An 8,691-nucleotide genomic window follows, 5' to 3' on the forward strand; every position below is an offset into this window, starting at 1 on the left:
CCATTGTCATCATGGCAGGAAGCATGGTGGCACACAGGCAGACATGGTGCTGGAGAAGGAGCCAGAAGTTCTATGTCTGGATTGTCAGGCAGAAGGAAGAGAGAGTGACACTGGGCCTGGCTTAAGCATCTGAAACCTCAAAGCCTAGCCCCAGTGACACACTTCCTCCAAGAAGGTCTGACCTATTCCAACAAGGCCACACCTCCAATAGTGCCACTCCCTATGAATGAGTCTATGGGGTCATTTTTCATTCAAACTACCACACTCTTTGAAAGAGTTTGTGTTTATGCAGAAATTCCACATCCTCTACAAAAAAAAAGATTATACCAGCCCCCTTGTTGTACAGCTCAGCAGTCTGAACTCACTGTAATCAATTATCTTTAATTACATGTTTTCCAACCATTGAATATTTCACCTGACTCTGCACATTGTGCTTAAACTGTTCTCTTTTAGAAACTGCAAGACCTAAACCCAAGTCCATTATTAATCTATTTCACAATTACTTGTCTCCTTTCAGACATCGTTATGACAAAGAACTCAACTGTTTTTTTTAAACTCATATTCATGCTTATTTTAATTTTCCAGGTCCATAAACATCTACTAATGCTCAAGCCAATGTGCTGGCCACGGCCTTGCCCTAATACTGCCTTTGCAGGCCACTCAAAACTCTCACAGACTTTTTCATCAAAATGCAAAATTTTCACAGGTGCAATTTCCTTCACCTTGTGAGAAAGCTAAGCAAACATTAAGAACCCTTCTTGTCCTCTTCCTCCTACTGCCATCTGCTAGTGGAATTAATCCTCAAGAGTTAAAATCTAATGCCATTTGGTAAACAGATATTATTCATATCTCAGAGTTTGGGCACCTAAAGTTCATGTAATACTTTTGTAATATGGTTGTTGCTTCTGCTCACAGGGGTGAGATACCTTCGGATGCCATTAGTCATTAATTATATTAATATTAATTAATTATATACATTTCCTTCCTAGGACTCCTACTTCAACTAAAGACTGATGATAGTCTAGAATACTAATTATGGTAATATTCTGGAATCCCTTATAACTTACAGGATCAGGCTATTGTGGAATAATGATTAAACAGTAAATTTTAAAAATAAAAAGGGGGTATAAACATCCATCTTAGTCTCTTACACACTATTCAACATTTAGCTATGCTAACTTTAAATTTTTTCACTTTAAAGGGTAATGATTCTTCTGCTGCCACAAGTTTTTGCCCTAACGAAGATACAGCCTAAAGTATATATTTACTGGAAAGATCTAAAAACTAATCATTAGAACATGCCCAATGTTCTTCTTACATCAGGGTGAGGTTATGTGTATGTCTTTCCAGAAAATGAACAAAATCTCATATGGCTCCCACTATGATGCATCTGACCAGGACAACATCCAGGATACCACTGATAAAATGTCCAAAGCTGGATATGACAAACCTATCAAAAGGACCCATCTCTAGAGGAAAAGGAAGCTGATAACCTGGGGAGACAACAAGACTTTAACTCATCAAGCCAAGACCTTGGGGAGACGACAAGGACACAATTCTACTGACCCCAAAGTGATGCTGTTATCTTTATTGACTATATATTATTAATATAGACTATATTGTTAATTCTCAGCTTGTCAGTGCAGAATCCAGATGCTTTTCATCAGAGAGGATAGAAAGCCCACCTCTAATAGGAGACAGCATGCTAAGGGACTTAGCTCTAATAGGAAAGGCATTGCTTTTAGGTTATTACTATTTATTATTATGATTATAATTATTATTAATAATCCCAAGAGTGATTATTGGAATACAAAAAGAGATTTCAAAAAGTGGCCTGTATGATTAGCAGGAATTAATCGAGAGATGGATGAATTGGGAAAACCACAGTTTTATAAAATAGAGTGACTACAGATTATTTATTGTTTAAGTATAATCTTGGTTGTTAACAATTTAAGTAATGTATTACTTAAATCTGTCAGATTTTTCTCATACTCTCAATGGTCAAATTAATGATCTGGATAAGGATAAACAAAGTATCTCAAGTGACCTTTGAATGCCGTCATGATTAAGACAGCTTCCCCCTTTCCTCACAGTTTGTTATGCTTGTCTGTATTAGACCAGCCATGCAGTGCCGCAGTCAATCTTGGCCCCCATTACAGTCACAAGTTTCTCTTTAAAATTTTTTCAAAAAGGGGAGATATGAGGGGTACAGAGATTCTTGTGCTCACAGATAGAACCAGAAATGTAAAACACACAGGATTGTCCCTTCAAAGGGAGGGATATATAATGTGTTTTCCTCTCAGAATTAATGTCTGGAATCAGACATTAATAGCCTGGGGACCTTTGTGCTATCTGTGTGATGAGACGGAACAGGCTTCTCTCCTAGGAGGATCATGAGCTTGTCAATCTGTAGAACCTATGTTTATGGAAGGTGTCACATGTAGTTAATCTATAGAACCCATCTTTATGGAAGACATCACACGTACTTTACAAAGAGTTTCCATGTAGTGATGTCTTAAGCCTTATTGCACACATGGGATTGAGCTATTTATTACCTGGAAAACATTCACCCAATTGTGATGTGTTTAAATATGCCTACATAAACTATTTGAGGTCAGACTCCCAAAGTTTGAATGAATATCGGCTGTTGAGTTGTGTTGAACTATTTTCTTGCCTCTGGTAGGTCATTGCTCTGCTAACCATGGTGATCACAGATGCCCCTGTGGAGAATATGTAGAGGGACCACATGGAGGTAGCCATCTTCAAGACAATGAAAAAGGCCTCTGAAGAAACTAATCATGTTAGCAACTTGATCTTAGACTTTTACTTTTGAAAATGGTTAAAGGGCTGGTGAGATGGCTCAGTGGTTAAGAGCACTGACTGCTCTTCCAGAGGTCCTGAGTTCAAATCCCAGCAATCACATGGTGGCTCACAACCATCTGTAATGAGATCTGATGCCCTCATATAGGTGTCTGAAGACAGCTACAGTGTACTTACATATAATAAATAAATTTAAAAAAAAGAAAATGGTTAAAAAAACCAACACATTTTCCGTTGTTAAATTATCTGGATTACAATACTTTGTTATAGAAACTTTTTTTTTTTTTTCCAGAAAAGGTTTCTCTGTGTAGCCTGGCTGTCCGGGAACTCACTCTGTAGACCAGGCTGGCCTCGAACTCAGAAATCCGCCTGCCTCTGCCTTCCAAGTGCCAAGGCGTGGGCCACTACTGCCTGGCATAGTAACCTTAATAAATAGTATACTTAAGAACTTGTTATAGATGTAAGTTTTTAGTCTCATTCCAGTCAGGAGCTCAAGGGTGAAACCCAGCAATTTCTTTTAAAGATTCTTCCCATGATTCTTAGGCACAAGTGAGTTTACAGAGAGCTGGCCTGGTTGTTAGGTCTGTAAGCACAGGACTGGCCTGCACTCATGCCTCATCTACCATGAGCTACTGTCTATTTTGAAGGTAGCTTTATATACTTGACCGGGTTTAAATTTTGTAAAAATTTGTAAAAAGTGTATAACCCTCATCTCTTCTTTTGTGAATTCTAGGCAAAGGCTCTACTATTGAGGTGTGTCCTTGGCCTCTCTCTACATTTTAGGTTGCTATGGTGATTAATAAACCCACCTCGGTAGAATTAGAGCAGAGAATGGTGCGTGGTTAATTCTCTATACTGTGAGATATTATTATAGTAGGTAACATGCACCAACCTCCAACCCCTGTGTTGCCTGAGTATATGTCTCCATCCCCTGAAACTGGAGTTAGAGGTTGCCATGTGGTTGCTAGGACTTGAACTTGGATCCTCTGCAAAAACAGCCAGTGCTCTTAACCACTGAGCCATCTCCCCAGCCCCCTCCTATTTTTTTCCTTATTATTTCCTGGTTGTGATTGTGATTTGGAAAATGTAGATGGTGCCAAATTCTTTGGAGTTTATGCAGATAATGCATAGCGCACATTGTTGCACATTGTTAAAAGGCTCTCCATCCTCTCGGAAGGCCTATTGTCATCAATTTTATATCCTGTTCCCACGAGAACGGCACCTCTTTCCTCCTCTTTTCGTTTTGCTGCATCTTGTGATGCTTGAAGTCAAGCCCTGGTTGTGGTGTTTGCCAGGCACGCTCTGCTGCCGAGCCCTTACACCTGCAGCCCTCTGTATCTTCCTCTGGCCGGATTGCTAGCTTCTCACTCAATGGCTTATTCCCATCCCCCGTTGACCTGTTTGAGTCCGCCTTCTTTTAAAGCAGTTTCTCATCAAGGCACCTCATTCCCCCTGTCTTCTGCCCACCCTCTCCCCAAGGCAGCTGTTTTACTACACAGCTGTCCCTAGATCCCAGGAATTTTTCACTGGACGAGTTTTGCTGTTCAGCCTTGTTTCTGTGTATTTGATTGTCTTTAGTATTTTATGTAAGTTGTAAACACACTGGGTAGAAACAACTCAATAAACGAAGAATAGTAAAGTGAATTGTAAAAAAGTTATAGTCTCATAAAATAAGAATGGGAGGGGTAAGTCCTTTCCCAAACAGAAGTGAACTGGATGTCAGAATGTCTGAGAATAATGGATGGCCACTGCTTCACCATAAAGTCATTTCAGAGTACTTGTTTTTTTGTAATTACCTCCTGGTCTCTCCCCTCCACTTGCCTTCCTAGCCATTTGGGATAGGCATTACTTTATCTTCTAGCTCCCAAATTTGGGTACTGTTTCTTAGTTTCTTATGGTTTCTCCCCAGCATCCCAGTATCTAGCCAGATCTTTTCCTGCTTTCTCCTTTTAAACATTATCTGTTTTCAACTTATCTCCAAGTACACACCTTAATATTACATACTTATACATACCTTACATAAGGTTATTGTCCAGAACATAGAAAGTAGCTCCTTCTGGTCCAAGTCATATCCAAAACCACTAATAATAATTCACAGATAAATTGGGTTAGAGAAAATAATTATCCCAAAGCAAGAGAGAGGCTACAGTTGTAAGGCACTGGAGAATTTAAGGTAAGTCATAATTCATCTGGCTGGACTGGGGCTGACCTCATTTTGTAATTCTCTATGTAACTGCAGCAATATCTGGGAATTGTGTGGAGGTTTTACAACAAACTCCCACATAGACACATACATAAATTAAATGTAAAATATAAAGCATTTACATTTTTTTAAAAGAACTACATGCTGAAGAGGCAGAGAATGATGCAATTCCAAGACTCTCGTGCTGTCCAGCTCTTGCTGGACATCATTAGGTTTTCTCCCGTTGCTGAATGATTTCCTTGCTTCAGAACAGAACCTTCTGCTCTTCACTTTTATGTCCACCCTTGTCACTATTCAAGACCTCTGTCTTGCTTTGAAATAATTATTTTTCTCTAACCCAATTTATCTGTGAATTATCAATGGTTTTGAATATGACTTAGACCAGAAGGAACTACTTTCTATGCTCTGGACAATAGCCTTATATAAGGCATGGATAAGTACGTTACATTAATTTGAAATTTAATTCTACTTCTGGGTCTCGATGGCACAAACTCTGGCTGGTTTTCCTTATTGACTCAGTCAATCTAAACACCATGAAAGCCCAGGGGCTGGAACAATGGCTCTGTTGGTAAAGTGCTTCTCGTAGAAACATGAGGACCTATGTTCAGGTCCCCAGAACCTCCCCACAAAACTGAGCTTGGCAACATGTATTTATAATCCCAGTGCTAGGGAGGCAAGGATAGGTGGATCCTCAGGGCTTGGTGGCCAGTGTTTCTAGCTAAAGTGGCAAGTTCCAGGTTCAGGAGAGACTATCTCAAAGGATAAAGCGGAGAGAAATTGAGGAAGAGAGCTTGTATCACCTCCACACACTCATGGATACACACGTACAGCCTCAACACATGTGAACACATATGTGCTATACACAGAAAGAGAGAGAGGAAGTTTCATACTCTAAGAGAGAGGATGAATTTCATTTCTTACTGATCACTTAGCTATGGTAGGTGATGTTTCCAAGATGGGCCCAAGAACATCTCCTGAACCACCTCTTCAGTTTGACTGGGTTATACACGTCCTCTCTTGACACTAGACTGGCTTGTGACATTTTTTGATGAACAGGATACAATCAGCAAGACTATGCCTTTTTTTTTTTTTTTTTTTCTTTTTTTCAAGACAGGGTTTCTCTGTATAGCTCTGGCTGTCCTGGAACTCACTCTGTAGACCAGGCTGGCCTCAAACTCAGAAATCCGCCTGCCTCTGCCTCCCAAGTGCTGGGATTAAAGGCGTACGCCACCACCGCCCTGCAAGACTATGCCTTAAGAATTCATCAGCTTCAGCTTTTATGTCTTGGCATGATCTTTCTTGGAATCAGCTGCTAAGGCTGCAAGGAGGCTTAGGAGAGGCCACACGGCGGAGAACAACCCCAGCCGAGCTCCCAGATGACATGGAGACGAGGTCAATCTTGGTGTCTCTGATTACTTGGCAGAGAACCAGGCAGTTCTCCATGTTCAGGAACTGCCAATCCAGCCACACAATCATGAGCGATAACGGATTGCAGTTTTAAGCCACTGCATGTTGAGGTGCTCCAAGATGTCCCATGCCTGACTGCAAGCCCCCAGGTCACCCAGGTCACTGTATCACCCTCGGACCTCTGCCGGGAGGAGTGAATGACTTCCTTTCCAGGTCTTTAACAGCCGCGCCTTTGGCTCTTTTCACAAAGTGCCTCAGTGATGATGAAAATGGTCAAGGAAGAGGCACGATACTGTTAACAGCTTTCAACGTTTACACTGTGGTAGTTTGAGTGAGAACTGTCCCAGATAGGCTCATGTATTGGAATACTTGGTCCCCAGCTGGTATCACTGTTTGTTTGGAAGGTTTTGGAAGCTTTAGGTAAGGCTTTGTTGGTAGAAGTAACTCATGACAGCGGGCTTTGAGGTTTTGTAGCCTAACCCTACTTCCCGTTCTCTCTCTACTCCTTGTTGTGGTTGAAATGTGGTCTCTCAGCTTCCTACTCTGGTCATTATGTCTTCGCTGCCATTATGGACATCTAGTCCTCGAGAATAGTGTATTGGTTGTTTTTTTTTGTCAACTTCACATAGACCTAAATGTTTCCAGGAAGAGGAAATTCCAATTGAAGAGTTTCTGCCATTAGACTGACCTCTAAACAAGTCTACGGAGGGTATTTTCATGATCAGTTCTTGATGTGAGAGGGCCCAGGTCATTGTGGGTACTGTAGCCCTAGGCAGAGAGTCCTGTGCTGTATAAGAAAGCAGGCTGAGCAAGGCAATAGAAACTGTTCTTCCTATGACTTCTGCTTTCCCGCCTCCAGGTTTCTACCTTAAGTTTCTGCCTTGGCTTCTCTCGATGGACTATGCCCAGGGATATTTAAACCCTTTCCTCTCTAAGTAGCTTTTGGTCATGGTCATGGTATTTTATCACAGTAAAAGTAACTAATTTATACACTAAGTCAGGCACTATTATATTTTTTAATATGTTTAATTTTTAGGCCATCTTTTTTTTTTTTTTTTTTTTTTTTTTTTTTTTTTTTTTTGATTGATGGATTGACAAGTGATTGTAGGTCACTCTAGTGCTGAGTCCTGCAAGGTCATACGAGGAACTGAGTGACATAGTTTCCACTACTGGAACAAAGCCAGCAGAGCATGGGGCCTCCACAAGTGTTGACTGTTGCCGGGTGTGAGGCTTGTTTATATATATATTTTTTACTTCATGTTCCTCCTTCTGGAAATATTTTCCCTGCCAAGGTTATCAGGGAATATCCTCTCTGTCAAGGTTAAGGACTCCATGATAATCAGAGATAGCACAAGTCTGGGAGGCAAGGATATGTCTGTGTTCTTAGCAAAAATGGTAAACACTGTGACCTTCAGGACGGCCCTTAAGGCTGTGGAAAAGATCTCTAAAAGCACGAGTTCAGAAGTATATAAACAGGATTTCTTAACTGCACAAAACATAAGGATGCATTATGAACTATGTGAGGGGTTTCACAGACCTAAAAGAACAGAGGGAGCTGCACAACGAACTAGCTTGTCAGAAAGATACAAAGGCAGGCAGATTCCTAAATTCAAGGTCAGTTTTGGACAGAAAGAACTTGCCCAAGCCTGGTGGAAGTGGTGACCTCAGAGCCAGGCACCAACCTTCTAGAGTATTGTCTATGCTTACAAAGGAAGGCAGATATCCGTATTCATTTGCAATATTAAGAAAAATGTGCTTGCTGTCTTTTTCTAGGAGTCAAGGGGCTAAGGTAAAAAATGCTAATTCGGTGGGATAATCAAAAGGGAACCTGGGGGCAGATGATTGAATTAATATACAAATAAATGATTGGGCTTTGGTCTGCAAGAGTTGAGCCGTCTAATGATCTTCGGAAAGCTGTCTTGAGCAGAACACAAGGCTGTCAGCTTGTACCTCATAGCTTCGAATCCTTTTTTGTTTCTGTTCCCAAACACCCCTCCTCAGAACCCTCTCCAAGCCAAGGCTGATCCTTGTCACCCTAGACCTTATATGTGAGTATTCTACTAGAACAAGTTTTTATTGATTCCATTTAACAGATGGGAAAACAAAGCCACAGAGAGTCAGAAATAACTTGTTCAAAGTCAAATAGCATGGAGTGAAGTCAGCATGAGAAACTCAAGCATCACACCCCAATGCCACATGTCTAGCCACTGAAGTCCTGTAATCAACACTAGGCTAATTCTAAAGTAACTGAGGTGAATGAA

The sequence above is a fragment of the Arvicanthis niloticus genome, chromosome 10, assembly GCF_011762505.2.
Source record: "Arvicanthis niloticus isolate mArvNil1 chromosome 10, mArvNil1.pat.X, whole genome shotgun sequence".
NCBI classification, from domain to species: Eukaryota; Metazoa; Chordata; class Mammalia; order Rodentia; family Muridae; genus Arvicanthis; species Arvicanthis niloticus.